Source organism: Eulemur rufifrons, chromosome 30, assembly GCF_041146395.1.
Source record: "Eulemur rufifrons isolate Redbay chromosome 30, OSU_ERuf_1, whole genome shotgun sequence".
Lineage (NCBI taxonomy): Eukaryota > Metazoa > Chordata > Mammalia > Primates > Lemuridae > Eulemur > Eulemur rufifrons.
In genome coordinates this window covers 133,297,828-133,320,267 of record NC_091012.1, presented here as the reverse complement: position 1 = coordinate 133,320,267, position 22,440 = coordinate 133,297,828, and the positions used below count along the sequence as shown (strand labels likewise).

Here is a 22,440-nt window from a genome sequence, read left to right as displayed (position 1 = left end):
ACCAATCCAAATCTTCAGCGCCTGTGCACCTCTCAAAATCACGTATATAACCTCAAGCTCATACTTAACTAATCTTAATCTCCACTGCTTTCTGAAGTCCACTGTTTTTCTGTATTCCTGCACACCACATCTACCCACATTTCCTTACGGTGAGAGAAGCTACTCCCAACAATCCAAAATAAGCAATACAATCCCTGTAGAAAGTAAATGTGGTAGTCCATGAAACACAACCCGGCCTAGAAACTCCTACCTTTAAGTCCCACCAGTTAGATATCTGCAGTCATTGTCTCTCTGATTCTGCATGCTGGATTTTGTGCAAGAGCATGAAGCAAAAGAAGGAAGTGCTTTGGTCCTTCTACCCTAAACACTGATTCCCACACCTGGGAAGTTTAGACACCTCATTCAATTGGATTGGAACAAGCCAGATTTCAAATCGCCTAAGGACACTGATCTAATCATTTTTCTTTGAACATAACTTGTGCTTTTCTGCCTTCCATCCTCTTCTTGGATTTCCCATCCCCTTTCTCTGACCAGATAAATCCTGCTCATCTTTCAAGGTCCTGCTAAATTCTCTTTCTTCACTGAAGCCTTCCCAAACTCTTTCAAATAATTTCTCACCTCTTAACTACTACTTCTACTACTACTACTACTACTTCTGCAATCCTATATGACTTTTTCTTTAAAATTAATTTTGTATTAGAGGGTACAGTGTGGCACAATATTTTTTAAGAAAGAAAAAAACTTGGACTTGGAGCTGGAACATATGGATACATATCCTAGCTCTTTAGCAGCCATGTGACATTGATAAATCCTTTAATATCTTTGGATATGACTTCCTTATCTAAAAAATAAAAATAAAAGCTGATAATTCCTTCCTACCAATATCACAAAATTATTGCAAAGGTTTAGAAGAGGTGGTGGTAGATGAGCAAAGACTACCCAAATATAAGAAATAAAATTCTTTTACTTTCAATGCTAACAACAACAACAAAAATCTGTCCATTCTTCCTATGTAACACCGTGTCATTTTAACTATTTTCTTTTTATCTAGTTTTGAACCATTTGATTATGTCCCTCAGTGTAGTTTTCTTAGTGTTTCTTGTGCTTGAAGTTCATCAAACTTCTTAGATTTGTGAATTTATAGTTTTTATCAAATTTGGAAAAATTTTATACATTAGTTTTCAAATAGTTTTTCTGTACCCCACTCTGTATCCTCTCCCTCAGAGACTTAAATTGTTTTTTTTTTTTTATTTATTAAGGACATTATGGAGGTACAAACATTTTGGTTACATGGAATGCGTTTGCCCTGCCCAAGCCAGGGCTACAAGCGTGTCCCTCCCCCATACAGTGCATTCTGCTTCCATTAGTTGTGGGTTTACCTCCCTCCACCCCCCTCAGAGACTTAAATTGCACATGTATTAGACCACTTGACATTGTTCCACAGCTCACTAAGCCTCTGTTCTCTTTTTGATCTTTTTTTCTCTTCCCTAGTCCATTTGTGCTGCTATAACAAAATACCATAGACTGGGTAATTAATAAAGAACAGAAATTTATTTCCCACAATTCTGGAGGGTGAAAAGTTCAAGGTCAAGGTGTTACCAGGCTCATTGTCTGGTGAGGGTCCTGTCTTTGCTTCTAAGATGGTGCCTTGAATGGTGCATCCTCTAGAGGGGAGGAACACTGTGTCCTCACATAGCAGAAGGTGGAAGAGCAAAAGGAATTAAACTCTCTGTGTCAAGCTCTTTATAAAGGCACCTAATCCCATTCATGAGGGTGGAGCCCTCATGACTCAATCACCTCCCAATATTAATGCATTGGGGATTAAATTTCAACATAAATTTTGGAGAAGTCAAAAACGTTCAAATCAGCACTGTTTCATTTTAGTTTCTGCTGTCTTATTTTCAAATTCATTAATCTTTTTTTCTTCAATATCTAATTTGCTATTATTAATTCCAGTCCAGTATATTTTTCATCTAGACATAATTTTTGTCTCTAGAAGTCTGATTTGGGCCCTTTTTTATGCCTTCCATGCCTCTTTTTTTATGTCTTCCATGCCTCTTGTTAATCCATTCAGTCTTTTCTCTACATTTTTAATGTCCTTATCTGCTAATTCTAACATCTGTGCCAATTCTGGGTTAGCTTCAATTGATTTTTTTCCTCCTAATTATGTGTCTTAATTTATTGCTTTTTTGTATGTTTGGTAATTTTTATTATGTTCCAGCCATTGTAGTTTTTACCTTGTTGGATGCTAGATTTTTAAAAATTTCTATAAAAATTATTGAGATGTTCAGGGACACAGTTAAGTTACTTGGAAATAGTTTGATCCTTGTATCACTCTTAAGATTTATTAAGTCGACAAGACCTTTTTGAGTACTCTATTTAATGCCTCATGAAGGATCAGGTGTTCTACTCTGGCTTATGGGAACAAGCACTGTTCTCACCACTGTTTTGTTTCCTCTAATTCTTTTTAGTTGTTCTTCCCCTGGCCTCAGTTATTCTTCTTATATGCATGCACTCATCAGTACTTGCTGAATGCTCCGGAGGAACCCTCTGCAGACCTCTGAAGTACTCTTTCTGTGCAATTCTATTCATTTTGGTACCCTTCCCTGTGAACTCTAGCTTCTGTGGACTTCCCACACCCTCAGATCCATCTCTTCAATTCTCGGAGTTCTTTTGAGGTTCTGCTAATATTCCTTCTCCCTGTACATGACCTGGAAACTCTCGAAAGACAGTAAACTGGAGCAATAGCATGACTAACCTCATTTGCTTCACACCATTCAGAGATCACTGCTCTTTTTTGCCTGATGTCTAATGCCTTGAAAACCATTTTTAAAATATATTTCATCCAGATTTCTTAGTTCATTCAGGATGGAGGGTAAATCTGGTCTCTGTTACTCCATCTTGACCTTAAGTAGAAGTCACTGCCATGGTTTTAAATTCTTGATTTATTTTTAAAATTTGGCATGGACTGTCAAAACAATTTGAATGTGACAATTTAGATAATTGAAATAATTATCACAACTAGCATTAGCTTGCAAATGCCAAGAGTACAGTTTTCTAATCAATGTAGACTGCATTTATTAAATACATAGTCTTTGAACTCTAAGACTGAGAACAATTTATTGTAAATAAATTAATATTTGCTATGTATGGGCATGAATATTAATATCCTAATGAAGAAATCAGTTTTGCTCTACAAAATGTTTCATCAAAAGATTTGTTTCAAAGTGATATATTCTAACATATGTAGGCTTATAATTGCTTATTATTCTTTACTCTTTTTTTTTTTTTTTTGAGACAGAGTCTCACTCTGTTGCCCAGGCTAGAGTGAGTGCCGTGGCATCAGCCTAGCTCACAGCAACCTCAAACTCCTGAGCTCGAGCGATCCTCCTGTCTCAGCCTCCCGAGTAGCTGGGACTATAGGCATGCACCATGCCCGGCTAATTTTTTCTCTATATATTTTTAGCTGTCCATATAATTTCTTTCTATTTTTTAGTAGAGATGGGGTCTCGCTCTTGCTCAGGCTGATCTCGAACTCCTGAGCTCAAACGATCTGCCCACCTCGGCCTCCCAGAGTGCTAGGATTACAGGCGTGAGCCACCGCGCCCGGCCTACTCTTTTTTTTATAACACACTGTGGACTGCTTTGGCAGAAGGGGACCTTATGTCCCATCCAGCAACTCCTCTTCACATGTCAATTTTTCTCAGTGGTTCACACTTGTCCTCATGGGTCCTCATGGATACTGTCACTAAATCATAATTCAATTCAATAAATATTCAAGTTGCACCTACTATGTTAGGCTTTAAGTAGGTCAAAAAGATAGTAAGACAGTTTCTTCCCCATGAGGAATTTATGATCTAGTACAAGAGTCAGCAAACATCATGTGCAAAGGGCCAGATAGTAAATATTTCAGGCTTGCAAGCCATAAGGTTTCTGTCACAACTACTCAACTCTGCAGTTGTTGCACAAAGGCAACCATAGACAATTGTAAACAAATGAACATGACTGTGTTCCAATAAAACCCTGATCTAATAAAAAGAAGCAGAGAAGTACAAGTATAGAACAATATATATGCCACAAAGTTGATCAGAAGCAAATGTTATGGTGTGTCAAAGAAGGGAGATTCATATCTTAATAATTGGTTTGTAAAAACAATGAATGATTTAATGGGGGCAGCAATATTTGAGTTGATATATTAAGATGAGGGAGAATTACAATAAGCAGGAATGACAGTGGAAAACCTTAAATAAATAAGAGAGTTGAGTAAGCACTGAATATTTTGTGGAAGAAGTAAGTAGTTCTGTTTAGGTGAAATGTTGATTATACTCAGAAGTGAGGTAGAAAAATAAGGAAGTGTAAGGCCTTTGGATCAACCCAGACATAAATAATGTTTTCCTCCTGTAGACCTGTTAAGCTCCTCTCTTTGGTCCTTTATCCTATTCTGCCTTTTATTATGGTTATTTTTGCACTTCTCTTTGTTCCTCTACTAGACAATCCTCACCCTTAGGGCAGTGACTATATACCATTCATCTTTAAATCCCCGCTGTTTTCTAGCACAGAAATGGAACCCAGCAGTAGAGCAATAATATTTGCAGGGTTAATAAATGAAACCATCTACTTTGGCCCAAACCATTTGGGCTTGTCAAATAGTCACTGCAGCCCTGAAGAAATGGTTTAAAGACTAGCCCACTGATAAGGAATGAAAATGCTCACTCCCTACAACATTAGTACCTTTATTTCTCAACATGGGTTTTGATAAGAGATTGTGCAACTGTACATGGGTTAATTCCTTTAATTCCACCATCATGTAGTTTTGACCATAATCAGTAGCCACTCGAAATACAGCTTCTAAGTTGAAATTCTCCACACTCTATTTCAAGGAGAAAATCCATATAGATAAGTACTGGAGTTTTATTTTTTAATCAAAAGGTTAATTGAGTGAATTAATCTTTGTGTTTAAATACATTTTATAAGGAATTTGGAATAAATAATTTAAATGGGTTAAAATCAAATCAGTATAATATTAAAATGAATACTAAAGCTTAGGAAATGAGTTAAAAGCTTATGCATTCTATTAATTATGTAGCAGCAGACAAAACTGTCTATGGCAAGTTTAACCTGAGAAGACAGGAAAGCTGATGAGGATTTTCAAATCCTCCTGGAATCACTAGTAACTCCATAGAAATCATTTTATAAAGTGTGTAGTGTTTCACAAAGACATAGTTTCTAAGAAGTTCTCTAACGAAAAACACCAAGCAGTTAGCATTTAGATGAACCTTCTGAATTGCAATGAGAGCAAATAACTGCAGAATTATAAATTGGCTCTGTCATGTCCACTGAGAAAATGAAGATAGACAGCAAAAATGGAATCTGACTATACACATGTGGCTGAGAAAAGAAGAGGCCCAGAATCCTTTAATAAAGATTTTCTAGGCCGGGCGCGGTGGCTCACGCCTGTAATCCTAGCACTCTGGGAGGCCGAGGCGGGTGGATTGCTCAAGGTCAGGAGTTCGAGACCAGCCTGAGCGAGACCCCGTCTCTACTAAAAATAGAAAGACATTATATGGTCAACTAAAAATCTATATAGAAAAAATTAGCCGGGCATGGTGGCACATGCCTGTAGTCCCAGCTACTCGGGAGGCTGAGGCAGTAGGATCGCTTAAGCCGAGGAGTCTGAGGTTGCTGTGAGCTAAGCTGACGCCACGGCACTCACTCTAGCCTGGGCAACAAAGTGAGACTCTGTCTCAACAAAAAAAAAAAAAAAAAAAAAAAAAAAAGATTTTCTAGGAGCAAATAGTGACACCATCCATCAGCAGGATCTGTTTATATAACACTTGTGTGTCTGTAAGACTACGTAGGTGGTAGCTTATGAGTGGGAATGTTCTTTTGTTAGTAAATGTCACCAAATAAGCAAATAAGTTAAGGGAAATATGAGGTACAAAGACTATGTCACTATTCAGGAGAAAATGAATTGTTTAATAAGGATATAATGTAGGCTTCCAAATATGAAAAATTAAGGTAATTTTTGTCATGATCTTTAAGGGTCTCCAGAGAAATATTAATTTGTTCTTTATGTGAATTTAATTAAATCGTGTGAGATGCGTGTCTCATGTTATCTCTGTTGGAAACAACTCCTAGGAAGTTTTGAGTATTGTATGTGTCTCCCATCCCCAAATCATGGGGACCAAACATTGCAGTTTGAATCGAGAGCAAAGAGATATTTTCCCTTGTGCCCAAATAGAATCACTGCTCCTGATCTTTCCTGGCCCAACTGAGATTGGGTGAAAAAAACCCAAACATGAGAGAGGTATGTCAAAGGGACACAGAAGCCAACTGAATCAGTTCCCAGTGACCAAAGCTGGAAATATTTAAGCAGCAAAATAAAGTAGTATTGGATTACAACTCATATTGTAAAATAAATATCCATAAGCCCATGATGATATAAATAAATGATTGCATAAAAATAATTGAGGTAGAATAAACAAATCTCCCATGCAGGAGAATTTCAAACAATTCATGTAGATATTCTGCCCTCAAGGAGGTCAATTCCAACTCCCCATTACTTATATGTGGGCTTCTCATAATGAATTCCTTCCAAATAGTACAGTATGAAAAGTGGAAAAAAGAGTTACGTTACAGTAGAGAAACATGACAAACACTACCTCAGCCATGTGATCAAGGTCAACATCAATAATAAGTCATGTTATAGTATATAGTTTAATAGTACATACCCTCGATATGATGTAATGAGAAGGACACTATCTCTGTGGTCTTCCTTCTAAAAACCTATAACCGCAGTCAAATCATGAAAAAAACATCACACAATTCCCAATTAAGGGGCATTATACAAAATACCTGACCAGTACTCCTCAAAATATCAAGTTGATAAAAATTAAGGAAAGACTCATAAACTGTCACAGCCAAAGGGAGCCTAAAGAGAGATGATGACTAAATGTAATGTGGTATCCTTGATGGAATCCTTGAACAACAGCAACACTTATTCTCTGTCTCTGAATAAGTGACCTAATTTGTTCTATTCTTTCTCTCACTCTTCCTTGTCCTTTATCCACACAAAGCAGAAAGCCTACCTGTGGACAGTGCCGGGGATGTTCTTGTTGTACAATTCCAGGCACCTGGACAGGAGCTACTGTCTCTTTCTTTTTGGCCCAATTCCAAATTCTCAGTGGAAAGGATCATACACTTTGGGACAGGAGTCCACCTCTTGTTTCCCTCATTTGTGATGGGGGCAGGGTCAGGGAAGGGAGTCTGATTTTCCTAGCTTAGGTCCTCTTCAGCCTGAACAAATCAATTGCCATCAAGGGAGTAGAGTTACATGTATGTACCTGGCTTCCCATGCTTCTACCCTGTGAATGGTGAGGAACTATGGGGGGAGGTGGAATGAGGAAGACAAGGAGCTTCTCCCAGGATGGAGAGTGGTGGGGAGAGCAGGATAGGTCCTACCAAATAAAAGTATAGGAATGATGATAAATTATGTAAGACTGAGAAGGAAAAAGCAGGCTTAGTATGAAACGTACATATTTAGCACTTCTGAAAATGTACAGGTCCAAAATCCCATATCCACACTTCTGAAACTTCCAAAGCTCTGAAAACCAAGAGGTTTCCCATAGCTCATTTGGCAGCAAAACCTGTTCTGAACTGATGGGAGGCTAATTATAGGCTCTACATACCCCATGTAGTGTGGATATTCATATCGTTTTCCAAAGAAATATTAATGTATTTGATTACAGGGTCTTTCCCAAGCCCTACTAGGAGTAAGTGGTATGTAATAAATTATATATGTTACAGTATTACCTTAGTAAAATCTAAAGAACTCTGAATTATAGTGCATATTGCACCCATGAGTTTCATATAAGAGCTATATTTATAACAGCACACATTTTGAAGTATATAAATGTCAATTTCTATGTAGCTCTGAAAACAAGAAGGACAAAATAAAAACCCATACAAGAAAACAAAGGAAAAAACTTTAAAATATTGGCAGAAAAATACACAAATATTTGTGCTAGTTTTGGGGTGATAGGCTAACTCTACTACTACTGATACCTTATTTTTACATAATGTTTCCAGGCTTCAAATCTCTTTTATGTTCTTTATTTTTTTTAACCATCAAAACAAGTCTTGGACATAAACAGGAAAAATACTATCATCACCTTTTATGAATAAGAGAGGGGTACCTACAGAAGGTTTTACTAGAGACAGGGTAGGGTCCCAGTACCAGGTCTCCTAACCACTAGTCCAGTGTCCTTGAACTCTGCCACCCTGTATCTCAAATGGAAGGGGGTTACTGAATTGGCATTTTTAGCATGGAGATAAAAGGGCAACAAGGTGACTTAATATGTGGTTTCTTTGATGACTATGAAAAGAAAGATTCTGCCAAGGATCCTTGGGGAGGGTCATGGTGGGAAGATGGAGTAGAGTAGGCTATAGAGGGAACTGGACAATATAGCATCAAAACCTATAATTCTAACTTTTGCCATTTCTTGGGGAAACCTATTTTCATGGTATTTTTCCCTGCCTCTGCAACTATTTGTTCTTCCTTTATTATTTATCTGAAGGCCAAATTCCAAAATATATCTCATTTAAATAAATAAGTAGCCAATTACTGCTAAGGAATTTTATTTTGTTCTTTTTGTGTCTAATAGTAATAATGAAATATTATTTTTATCCTACCATAAACCAGTGATTTCTATTCCTTTTGAGTTTGAAGACCTTCTTTTTAATATCAAAATGTGCCATTTCTCCCAGATAAAAGTAATTTTATGTTTAGTACCAACTTATTGAAAATATAATTGCAAACACAAAAAGCTATTATGAATTCAGATATATTCACACCAACACCTGTATGCATTTGATAATTAGCAGCATACAAGTGATATGTATAATATTTATTCATTCTACTCACAAAGTTTGGTGGAAATATGGATTCTCAGAAATGTCTAAGCCCCCTGTGTTATAGTCCATTTCTGTTTTAACTAATTTAATAAAATTTACTAATATTAATATTCAAACATCTAACAGAATAAATGGAATTTAAAATATATGTTCCATATATAATTAGAATACCATAATGTGCATAGAATAATACCTTTCACAAAGTAGGCACTCAATAAACATTTGTAGAATGAATAAATAGATGCTAAAACTCTTGGTGAGGTAGTCTTCTGCAGTGGATAAAACATCCAGGGTTCAGACTTCCTTGGATCCCTTGTTGGCTATAACTGCCCTTGGCCAAACCAGTTATTGTAATATCTACTTCTTAAGCCTGCTCTGGGGTCTTGTGTGATATTTTCCATAACTAAATCTTTACATGGTGTATTCCATAAAAGATAATTCCCTTTTTCTCTCTTCCTTCAAACTCCTGCCAATCTTCCTCAGGGAGTCACCCAAACTTTCCTTCCCAGGGGACTCTTAGTGGGAACTACATCTTTTTTTTTTTTTTTTTTGAGACAGAGTCTCACTCTGTTGCCCGGGCTAGAGTGAGTGCCGTGGCGTCAGCCTAGCTCACAGCAACCTCAAACTCCTGGGCTTAAGCGATCCTACTGCCTCAGCCTCCCGAGTGGCTGGGACTACAGACATGTGCCACCATGCCCGGCTAATTTTTTGTATATATATATTTTAGTTGTCCATATAATTTCTTTCTATTTTTAGTAGAGACGGGGTCTCACTCTTGCTCAGGCTAGTCTCGAACTCCTGACCTCGAGCGATCCACCCGCCTCGGCCTCCCAGAGTGCTAGGATTACAGGCGTGAGCCACCGTGCCCGGCCGGAACTACATCTTGATGCTAAGAAATGTGACACTGTAGAACGAACATACACCCCATGAGGACAGAGACCCGTTGCATACTCAGAACAGCACAGATCTTGGTTTGAAGCAGGTGCTCAATATATATTTGTTGAATGAATAACTAGAGGAAGATTAAGAATTTACCATTGAAGGAAATCCCACATCAGAGGCAAGAATATCAACATTTAAGTAGTTAAGCGACTTAACACTCAGAAAAAAAATCCCTCCTGTACTGCAATTATTTGTTTCTTTCTATTCAGTGACAATGCTTCCCTATTTCATTGTCGGTATAGAAACCCCAGGGACAACTGTCAAAGCCAGCTCTTCATTTTTGGGCCCCTGTGTCCTTCTGCTTTCTATTCCTCGAATGCTGGCCATCATTAGCAATTCTAAGACTTGTGTTGCCTTTGTAAGATTCCAAATTCTTACTGCAGACCCTATCAAAATGGACTGAAATTGGTTTAAACCCGAGGAAAGTTTAATCCTATTTAAATAAATCCCTGTTTATTTATTTGCTTTATTTGCTCTTTTTATCTTTGTTTAGAATGTTTTCATACAGTTTTTTTTAAAAAACTTGTATCACTTGGCAGTATATTTTTAATGATTATAAAGAACTGTTATGGCAAATGTCAAAATATTCATAGTAAAGAACAGTTTTTAAATGATGTATAGAACAAGTATATTTCATATGTGAGTTTCATATATTTGGTGATCCAATCAGTATTCCTAATAGGAAGAATATTTTGCAACTCTCTTTCTATGCCACTGCATGGTCCCTCCTTCTTTACATTGCCATGATATAGTAACACCCAACCCAACCACAGCATGTGGATACACGTTTTAAATAGATACAATTTTTAATGTCTGTTTTTCTTAAAGATTTGTGTTTGTGGCATTGCAAAAAACAAACAAACAAACAAAAAAAAAAACCCATGTCTTAAAACTTCCCAGTGCTTTGCCAAGAGATAGGCAATATATAGCAGGCATTTTTAAGGAAGGAAATGTGCAATGCCTCTCCATGTTTGTTTGGAAGATGCCTAAAATTATGTGGTGAACTCATCACAAGAAAAGTAATCGCTCAACAAATATATCGCTTGCACCATGAGGAAAGGAGTATCATGCAAATGAAAAGAAATGAAAAGAGCTAAAGTGTCCTGTTCTATCACAAGTAAAACATTTCTCAGACATATCTTTTTTTCCTTCCTATCAGAGTAAAAATTATGTACATTAAAATGCATGAAATGCCCTAATGATAAGTGTACAACACATGAATTTTTACATACGTATACATTTCAGATCAAGATATAGAGTATTTCTAGTATCTCAGAGGTAACTTCTGTTCTGACTTATTTAACTATTGATTAGTTTTGCCTCTTCTTGAACTTCATATAAATGGAATTTTACAGTATGTATTCTTTTATAACTGGCTTTCTCACAAAGCCTAACGTAGGGTGTATCCATGTTGGTTGTGTAGCTGTAATTTGTTCCCTTTTGTTGTCCATTCTCCTGTTGTTGGGCATCACTTCCAAATTTTAAGCTATTATGTATTAAATCTGCTATGAAAATTTGGTATATACTTTTGATGGACATATGCACTCATTTATGTTGAGAATATATCTATGAGTGGAATTGCTGGAGTATAGGGTACGACTATGCTTGGCTCCAGTGCATATTGATAGTTTTCCCAAGTGCTTAAAATAATTTACACTCCCCCAGCAATATAATTGCTTAACATCTGTGCCAACACTCATTATTGTCAGGTTATTTTTTCATTTTAACAATCAGATGTTTAGTGGTAGCTCATTGTGATTTTAACTTGCATGTCCCAGATGACTAATAATACCAAGCAAGCACCTTTTCATATACTTAGTAGCCATTTAGTTATCTTCTTTTGTGTTTGTTCCAAGTTTTTGTCATTATTTTACTAAACAAGCATAGCTCTTGATTTGAACTCTATTACCCGAATACTCTATGCTGAGTTCTACATGATTTTAGTAAATCAGTCTAATGAGGTTTGTCATGGGTAATAATTTTTGCCTTTTCAGTTCTCCGTGGTGTTTTCAAAACAGTGGTATAAAAAAGACTATTTTTCCAAGAGCAGAATTCTATATTGTGGGATTTCTGTCCTGCATATATTATCAGAAGTTTAGTGGTTCAAACAAGATGTCTGGGTTCACGCCATATGAGCTTAGTTTATTTACATATCTCTGATGCCTTATCTGCTAAAATGGGAATCATGACATGACTTGCCTCATAGCGTTGTGGAGACCACTGGACTTGACCTATATAAAGTTCTTAGAGTGATGCCTAGTACATGGAAAGCCCTTGATAAGTATGGGCTATTGATAACATTCTTGGTATGCTGTATTAGGCCCTCATTGTGTCTGTTCAATCAAGAAAAGGTTAGAACATTATCCAACAAATTGGGGAAACATTCACATGTCGATCTGGACTACTTAAACATAAACTGGGAGACTGGGTCTGGAATCTCCAGGACTGGCTACATGAAATGACCGCTGAAATGATCACTGAAGCCTATTGTAAATGTTCTTTCTGGTCTATTTGGCTTTGAGGACCCAGCATATGCCTAATGGCTCCATTGGTGTATGAGTTAGGAAGGCCCAGGCCAAATTATACATATTCATGACTGGCAAATTGTTCAGTGTGGCTCTGGGTAGGAACTAAAAGAATTAGAAGAAAAAGAACAGTTCCCCTTCTAGGCAGCCCAAGACACAGGAGCACTTTAATAAAATAGAAACTTGAGTATAAAATCTATAGTACACTCCTAAAAAGGTTATATATTCAAGGGCATCCAAGTGGCCAGAGGAAGCAAGTCAAATGTGGCAGGAGAAGAAATTGCCTAAGTAAGAGAACCACTTCTCTGCCAGTAACTTACAGGGGGCCATGGGATTTTTCTCTCATTAAGTCCATCTGCCTGGGCTGGGTGCCTGGCAGCTCTTCTGCTAATGAGAATCTGCTCTTCCCAATACTGGAAGAAATAAGTCTTCTTCTCTACCCTTTTACATGTGCCAGTGGCATGTCAGAAATAATTTTTCAGGAAAGAGGCGTTTCAAGGCACAACTAGGTATGATCATTCAGTCACCCAGCTCTTTGGCCATTGGGTGCAAAGGACAGAGAACAGTGCTGACTGCCTGTCCTTCTTCTGCTGACTTATTAGATTCAGAAGGGAATCTCATCCTTTATCAGTTGATACCATCAAGATGTTAGCTTCCCATAAATGCTCATATAAAAATGTGCAATGATTTGTATTTGGTCATGATTTTTTTCAGAATTCATCAAGTTATGGCTACATAGATTTCTTATTATTATATGTCCACAAAGCAGTAATTATTTTAATTTGCTTAGGGTTTTAAAAAACTTTCTACCACATGGATTTTAAGAAAATGACTTTTAAGAATTATTTGGCTTAAAGAAAAGACAGATCTGGGTTCCTTTTTCATATTTTTATTGACCTGGTGTAGTAGACATAATTCTAAAAATGCCCTTTCCTATCAAGATTCCACTCTCTTTTCTCCTAGAACCTGTGATCTGATGAGATATCACTTCCATAATTCTTTCAGGTTATATTGTACAGTTGACTTTAAAACAGGGAGATTATCCAGGTGGGCCAGATCTAATCATATGATACCCTAAATGCAGATTTCTCTGGCTGATGGCAGAAAAGGAGGTCAGAGAGTTTGGAAGCAGAAGGGATATCCAGCTCTGGCTTGAAAATGGAGGGGGCCACAAGAGAAAGAGTGTGGGCAGCCTTAATGAACTGAGAGAAGCCTCTGGCTGACAATAATCAAGGAAGCATGTTCCTCAATCCTATACCTACAAAGAACTGAAATCTGCCAATAATAGGAATAACCTTGGAAGCTCCAGATGAAAACATAGCTGGCTAATACCTTGACTTCAGCATTGTGAGACCCTAAACAGAACACCCAGCTATGTTATGCCAGACTTCCAGCCTACGGAAGTGACCTAATACATGGGTGTTGCTTTAAGACACTAAATATGGTAATATGTTACACAGCAATAGAAAACTAGTATACGTAGTTTGTTCTCACTACTTTCTTTTTAAATGACTGAACAATGGATGAGGATTTGGTAGAGAAAATTAAATGGCCTGAGAAATACTCAAGGATTAGCTCAGGTTATTAGAGATTATGAGATTATCTCACCAGAAAGAAGCTCCAATTGACACCATTTTGCTAGTAATTATGGGAATATAATTGGGGCAAGCATGAAAGAATATCAAGTCTGCCAGTGGGAGCATGAGTTCAACAGGTACTAGGTTTAACAATCATTTTCCCTGAAATATGAATTATACCAGAAATTTTATTTTGCTTTTTGTGCTTCCGTTTCATCCTTGGCTTACGGAGCTCTTCCCCATTCCTGTAACAATATAGCCAGGGTCCAGAGTGACATGACAGCTCATCAATGCAATTGAGACATGTCTTTGTCACAGAAACCATTATTAAAGTATATAGAGCCTAGGTGGCACAAGGTGTTAGAATAGTGAAAGGTTAAAAGTGGTGATTAAAAATATTAAATAATTTCCAGAATTACATAAACTCTAATACGTGGATCCAAGAATCTTGGAAGAGAAAGAGGATAAAAGAATGGGTCCTGAGTGTGTGTAACAGAGGCTAAAATAAGGAGCTGTTGTGAGAAGAATACACTTCTCCATTCCCTGAAGCTCCTAGGAACAGATCTGCAGGCCCTCTACTGTGATATGGACAACCCCCATTGGGCTCTGCTTCCCCAGATGTGTCACCAGTGTTGCTGGATTTCTCTACACTCGTGACCTCCTTTGTCCTTCTTCTGTGGCCAGTAGCAGAGCCCTTCCAGTTTTTAGGACAAGATTTTTTCAGAAGGATTTCCCCATGATAGTTTCCAAATAGTGCTCTGTTTTCCAAAGCCCTCTCCTCACCCAGCTGACATCTCTTGATTTGTTTGATGGAAAATTAGAGTTTAGATAGACTAGTAGGATAGTCAAATAAAAAAATAGAGTGAGTTTTTTTAGGAATAGGGAAATTTAGAGTTATGGATTTTCATAAACTAATGGATTAATCTAGATATTTTAAAAAATCCATCCTTCAAAGACCATCCTAAGCTTTCTAAATAATAGAGAAATTCTTTATGGAAAAAAATGTGGTTTTTGTAACCTGCTAGTATAAGTGAGGTAAAGAAGTATGGCATTCCCCCCAGCCAAAATCTCAAAAGAAAAAGCCCAGGGCATCAAACCAGCATGATTTATTTTATTATACTAACTTACAGTACTTCTTTTGCTGACATAAGATTTTAGAAGATGAATTTTACTGATCTTTTTAATTAGCATGCATTAAAAAAAAACTGGAATGCTTCTTGTTCTAACAAGTAATAAATTTTATTTCCTACCAAAGTGAGTGGTTCTGAATTGTCTAAAGCATTGCTCTATCCTTAAACAATCTTACTAGTCAAATTAAATGCTGATTTGAAGGGAAGGAATGAACAGGAGAAAATAATTCAGTTTAGTATTGGCTTTTGGCTTTATAGTTTGATAAAAGCAAATTCTTTCTTACTTGCTTACCTTCTACCTTTCGAGTGCAAACCTCTAGTACTAATCACAGCACTTTAATGGGTGTTGTAAATGATGTTCATTGTTTAATCTCTGAAAACATAATACTTAAGCTTTCATTTTCACATGAATAAGAATTTGGATGATGCCATGAGTGAAACTGTGGCCTGCACAACTTTATTATATGGGCATTAATAAGCAATATTGATTTTAAACAATTGATATACTTCCTTTATCTACATTAATAGCATAGACAAATAAAGGTGAACAGCAAACTCCATGTTTGTTCTGCCCACGGTTTGATTAATCAACTTGGATAGACCAAAGATGACTGCAGGGTAGAAAGTGTATATTTCTTTGATTAGAGCCATAAACCTTCTTAAGCTACAAATCAAAGTGTCTAAAAAACATTCTTCCTTTTCTTATACTAGTAAAAGTGAGCATTAAGTTGATGCCTTCATTACTCTCTTCTCCATTCCTGATGGCTGCACATGCTTTATATTCTTATTGGGTTCTGTTTCCCAGTCTCTTCCTCTGGGATGGGAGTTATTTATTCATCAATAGAAAGCCGAGAAAAAAATATGGAGAAGTGACAGTAAACTCTATTTTTTGCCTTTGCCTCTTTAAGCCCATAATTAGACACTATGCACAAATATGTGTGCAAATGGCAGAGCCATTTTTCAAAGAAAAATACTTTGAACATAGATGCAAACAAACCACAGCTCCCAATTCATTATCCTGCCTCTTTGTAATTAACCTAAAGGAAAAACTAGAACAAGAACACACCACAGCTTTTACAACAGTCCACCTGGGGCTTGCCGGCCTTGGTACATTATTAGGTGGCTGGTTGTCCCACAGAGTGAGATAGATGTGCTTTGAAAAAATAATTAAAGGGCTTTCATCTGTTGGGTTAATTAAAACTGCCCATTTGTTTGCCTGTTCCCATACTTTGCTGTCTTCCTTGTACAATACCTCCATTGATCCTCTGTATCACAAATCTAGTCTAGGCAAAAATAGCTCCTCTGCCTTCCAACCTGACTATAAGTTTACACCATTAAAGCCATCTCTCTGGAATAAGTGGAGACAGTTGGACAGTGCACCAGAAGACCATGATTAAATAGTTAGGAAGGGGAATTGCAGTAACCTAAGAAATAAAAATAGCCACTTCAATTGCATGCTTATTACGTATCAAGCCCTATGCTAAAAATGACTTATACACATTATGTTATTTAATGCTTAACACAACTCCATATGGTGAAGGTACTAGTATTATAGATGAAGAAATTCAAGCCTATAGAGATTAATTATCTACACTTAGATTGCATGATCAGTGAGTGGCAGGGACAAGATGAAAACATTGCCTTTTTTTGTTTGTTTGTTTTTGCTTCTGTTTTGAGAAACAGTCCCGTTCTGTTGTCTGGGCTAGAGTGCAGTGGTCTCATAATAGCTCACTGCAACCTCAAACTCCTAGGTTCAAGTGATCCTCCTGCCTCAGCCTCCCCAGTAGCTGGGACTAGAGGTGTGCACCACCACACCTGGCTAATTTTTCTATATTTTGTAGAGATAGAGTCTCACTTTTGCTCAGGCTGGTCTCAAACTCCTGGCTTCACATGATCCTCCCACCTCAGCTTCCCAAAGTGCTAGGATTACAGGCATGAGCTACTGCACCTGCCTAGAACATAGACATTTAAAAGTCCGAAGCCATGTGCTTTATGACTCTGTTGAAAATTCCTTTAATTCCTTTAATTGGCACAAAATACTGTACTTGTATTGACTGCTTACTTGGTAATGGGCACTGTTCTGAATACCTTATGTGATTAATTTAATCCTTTAATTACTAATTTAATGAAACAGTGAATGAGGTGGGGACTGTCACTAGCCCATTTTATAGTTTTATAAACTGAGGCAAGAGAAGTTCAATAGCTTGCAATCTTCAGAAAAGGAGTATGACAGAGCTGGAATTAGATTTCAGAAAATCTTGCTCCAAAGGCTGTGCTTTTAACTGCAGCCTCTCTTTGTATCACTAAATAACTAATTTGAACCTTCCCTGTGAGAGAAAATTAGGAAGGTAAATTTAATTTGAGGAGCCAAACTCAGTCTCATACCAGTCCAGAGGGCTTGAAAAAGGATAACTGGGATATGCAGATGGACATGTAACAAAGAAGACTGAGGGTGATATAGTCCAGAAGGGAGGGTTTAACAAAGGTGAGGAGGGTCCATTAGCAGAGGAGCATGGGCATCCCAGTTGCAATAACCTCACAGCTTTGCCTAGGGAGGCACAATCCTTTAATGGTGTTGAAAATTAGAAGTGACTGTTTACTCTGGGCTTCCACTTTCCTCTCCTGTCACGTGTGTTCCAGGACCTTGTAAAAGACAGTGACAGCCATCTTAGGGCCAGGTTTTCACAACTGCAAAACCATGAGTAAATCAGGCAAAATAGGTCAACATTCCTCCTTCACATTAGCTATACAGAGCCTGATATGGGGAAGCAGGGACAGATGTTGGGTAATACACAGAGGGCTTCAAACGTGTCTAATTAAACACAAAGCCAAATACAGAAGAAGCAAGAAGAGGAACAAGTTCAGGGTTCACCTTGGTCACAGAGAAACTCAGGAGTCAAGGGCCATTTTGAGGGGATGTTAGAAATGCATGTGCCCCAAAACACATTTGTCCCAAACACATTTGTCTTCAACTGTGGAATTGAGTGATGCATGTATTTAAGTTAAAGGTTGATTTCAATAGTGAATATTACACTTTATATTTGTATAACATGTTAAATTTACAAATGACTTTTCCATCCATAGTATTATTTAATTTCCAGAGCAGCCTTCAAAGGCAGGCAGTACTAGATCTCCTTTGCAAAGGAGGCAATTAAGGGCCCAAGCCCTAATGCCAATACCTAACAAAGCCAAAGTTGGAATGTAGTTCTCTTAAATTCCGGTCTTAGGATACATAAGGCTGAAAGGACAATTTGGAGGGAGGGGCAACAGGAGAGCAATGAGAACCTGCTAATAGGTGAGAATATGCCACAAGTCAGGAGGTAGGTATTAAAAGAAAAATGGTGGGAAGCTAAGGACAAAGACTATTTTATTTAAGGTAAGGATGGATGGAAGTTTGTGGTTATGTAGACGAAGAAGCATTCACATTTACCTGGTCATTTATCTGTTCAGATCATGGGAGGGTACATAAAAGTAGTGGCTTTTGAGATGGCTAGGATATTCTTAGGCAGAAATGGAGTGGAGAAAATTTCAAGGTGAAAGAGACAACTTGAATGAGTGTGAAGAGGCAGAAATTAAGGGCATAGATGAAGAACAATGAATTGCCCAGTGTAATTGTTGCATTGGATATGTGAAAGGGAATAGCAGAAAATAAAGCTGTAAAGGGTGGATAATATCATAGACATCTTTCAGCACCAAGCTAAATAGTCTGATCTCAATTTATTAGACTTTGGAGAGCCAATAATTGTTTATAAACATGGAATTAATACAATGCCTGCCTCATGGGTTTCTTGTGAGATTTTAATGAAATGACACAAAAGTGCTTCATAAAAATTATTTAAGAAATTAATTCTATAATTATATTTGTTTATTCATTAATTTAACAAATATTTATTGAAGGCCTATTATATATTAGGCATGGTGTAGGCACTTGACACTAATAAATAAATAAGACATCACTATGCATTGAAGCTCACAGTCTAGTGGGGGAAATGAACATTTAAATAAATAATTACAATTGAGTGTTCTGAGGTAAATTTACACATGATGTTATGAAAGTACAGAGGGAGGGTTTGATGAATTCTTTCTGAAAGAATCACAGGGGAGATGATATTTGAACTAACTCTTGAATAGCCAAAGATCTAAATAAAGGAGCTAAAATTATTAAAGTTATAGAAGAAAACATCAGAGAAAATCTTTGATACATTGGGTTAGACAAAGTGTTCTCAGACAGATCACAAAAAGCACAAGCCATAAAAGAAAAAATGATAAAATCGACTATATTAAAATTAAACTGACATCTAAGAAAATGAAAAAGCAAGCCATAGACTTAGATAAATATTTGCAAGACATATAAATGAACAGAAAGCTTATATCCAAAATATTAAAAGAGCTCTTAGAATTCAATAATAACAAAATAAACAATAAAATGATGAGCCAAAGAATTTCAACAAACCCTACAAAAGAAGATATACAAATGGCCAATGAGCACAAGAAAAGATGTTCAACATCATTAGTCATTAATGCAAAATAAAATCATGAGATACCATTATTCACCTACCAGAATGGTTAAAGTTAAGAAGACTGATTATACCTAATGCTGGTGAGAATGTGGAGCACTAGAATCCTCATGTATTTCTGGTGGGAACGCAAAATATCAAAGCCCACTTGAAAATCACATGGCAGTATATTATAAAATTAAGGATACACTTACCATATAACAAAAAGATCCCATTCCTAGGTATTTACCCAAGAGAAATTAAAACATATCCACACAGAGGCTTATATATGAATGTTTGGGGTAGTATTATCTACAATATTCCAAAATTGAACACAACTCAAATGTCTAGCAATAGTTAAATGAATAAGTATACTGTAGTATAGCTATACTATAAACTTTAAGAGTGTAAGGACTGGTGGTGATCACTAAATATATGTTTACCTATAGAACTAAAACTAAATATGGCTATAAAAGAGAAAACATAGTATGCAATGGCTTTATGCTCTGACAATGCAGATACAGTACACCTAGCAAAAATTAGATTAGAATGAGAAAAATAAGCTCACTGTCTTACAATTTTAAAAATTTAAGCTACTTTAAATACATTTTGTTTTAATGCTAAGAGATTAAAATAACTTTTAAAGTAAATAAAGTCCAAGATGCAATATGTCATCTTTCTCTGTAATATTTAAGTTTTCTCTGGCCTGCCTAATCTGATTCCAAACATATATTCCTGTCTAAGTCTTCTTCCCTACCTTCATCAGGAATAGGTGAATTTTCATTGCTTACTCTAAAAAAGGTAGAGCTAAAAATTGTTATGTAGATATAAAAAGTGATTTCTTAAAAGTTGATCTTTAAAACTCTTCATTGTTTTGATTTAATTAGTTGACAACTATGAAATGATTGTTCAATGCAAGAATTCTCAATAAACCAAGAAAACTACCAGATTCATATGAGACATAATATTTAAGCCCAGATAATATTATGTTGCATATATTAAAGCATAACAGGAATATTTTAGTTTCTGATTACTGCAGGACTAATCATCTTCAAGAACTAATAAAACATTGGTACAAGGAAAACAAAATCTAAACACACCGTAATTACTACAGGGAAATCTTTAATGAAATATTATTATATACAATAAACGACAATTTTGAAAGCTTTCTCAAACTGTGTTTTAATCATGTTTGTCTCCATTAAGCCACTAAGTTAATTAAATAGGCAAACCAACTTGAGACAAGAAAATTGATTTTCTACATAGGACACTCTCAACAGAATAGCAGACTGTAAGAAAAGGATCAATTTTTCTTCATGATGTGCAAATTAAACTGTTCAGAAAAAAATTAACAAAATCCCTGTTCCATTGTTCTTTTATGTTCTCTTGTTCTTTAGTGACATGTTAATCAAGTAAATACGGCAGGAAGGGAAAATACATCTGAATATTCCTTGTACCTTTCACTTTCAGGAAGTCCCCTATCTCATTAGAGAAAGCCTCCAACCACTCCTTCCAGCCTCCTCCCTAATGGAGCCTGGGCATTGAGATCTAATGAGTGGATCCCAGCTCCTTTCTACCTACTGAGAAATTCTAATAGAAATCTATTTACCACAAACCAAAAAAAATGTAGCTTGTGCATTGCATTTTTTATAATACCCATTCCCTTGCCTTTCCTTTCATCACAATCTCCCAATCTCCACCCCCACCACCAGGTGCACAAGGGTCTTATTGTCATTTGCATCCCAACAGAGTAATCAGGAGGACCCATATTTGCCCAAACTTGAGCTCTTTGGCATAGGATTTTATTGTTTTAAGGACTACGTCTACATCCTCTTTTAATCTGGAATAAGTGAATGGAGAGCTCCTTGCTATGATGCTTAACTAAAAATCAAAAGAATATCCTTTTGTGAATTTTGATGCTGAGAAATGTATTTTTGGATGGAAGGTAGAAAGGGGAATTTTCCTATGCCCCTTTGCTTATTATGTACATAATGACATTAGTAAAGCTCTTTATATTCCAGAAGATATTTAATATATGTCAACAGTCATAGTATAGCATTCCTTGTAGAGCATATCATTTCTGAGATAATTTTGTATAAGCATGAGTGTATTCTTTACTCTTCTGCTGTTGAGTTTGAATAACACCAGGACCTTTATAATTTGTGAAAGCAGTATCACTGTTTCACATGGGAAGAATTTGCTAATAAATAAAGTTCAAGCAAGAGCTTTTAAATCATTTCAGAAAATATTTTTCTCACACTTTGTAATTACAAACCTGTGGATAGGGAGCAATGTTTTTTTAGGTGTAAAGATCTGAGTTGTGAAAGATTTCAAAATAAAAGTGTACCTGATATTATATTACTATATATTGTAATATTTAGTCATATGCCACACAACTATGTTTTGGTCAGCAAGGGATTGCATATACAACAGTGGTCCTATAAGATTATAATACCATATTTTTACTGTACCTTTTCTATGTTTAGATACAGAAATACTTAGCATTATGTTCCGATTGTCTACAGTATTCAATACAGTAACATGCTATACTGGTTTGCAGCCTGGGAGCAATAGGCTATACCGTATAGACTAGGCATGTAGTAGGCTATACCATATAGGTCTGTGTAAGTACATTCTATGATGTTTGCACTATGAAATTGCCTAACAACACGTTTTTCAAAATGTTAAATGATACATGATTGCATATAGCCTAACTCCATGTTTTTATATTCAGAAATCCCACGGTAAAATCAGATCTGTTATGGACTGAATGTTTGTATCCCACCAAAATTTCCATATTGAAGCCCTTAACTCCCAATGTGATGGTATTTGGAGATGGGGCCTTTAGGAGGTAATG

The 22,440-nt window shown here is 36.5% G+C and overlaps 1 protein-coding gene across 3 annotated transcripts in view; it reads left to right on the top strand.

The window, feature by feature from the left end:
* Positions 1-22,440, top strand: part of GLRA2 (glycine receptor alpha 2) — a 189,976-nt gene that overhangs the window by 85,880 nt on the left and 81,656 nt on the right. The window lies entirely within an intron of this gene.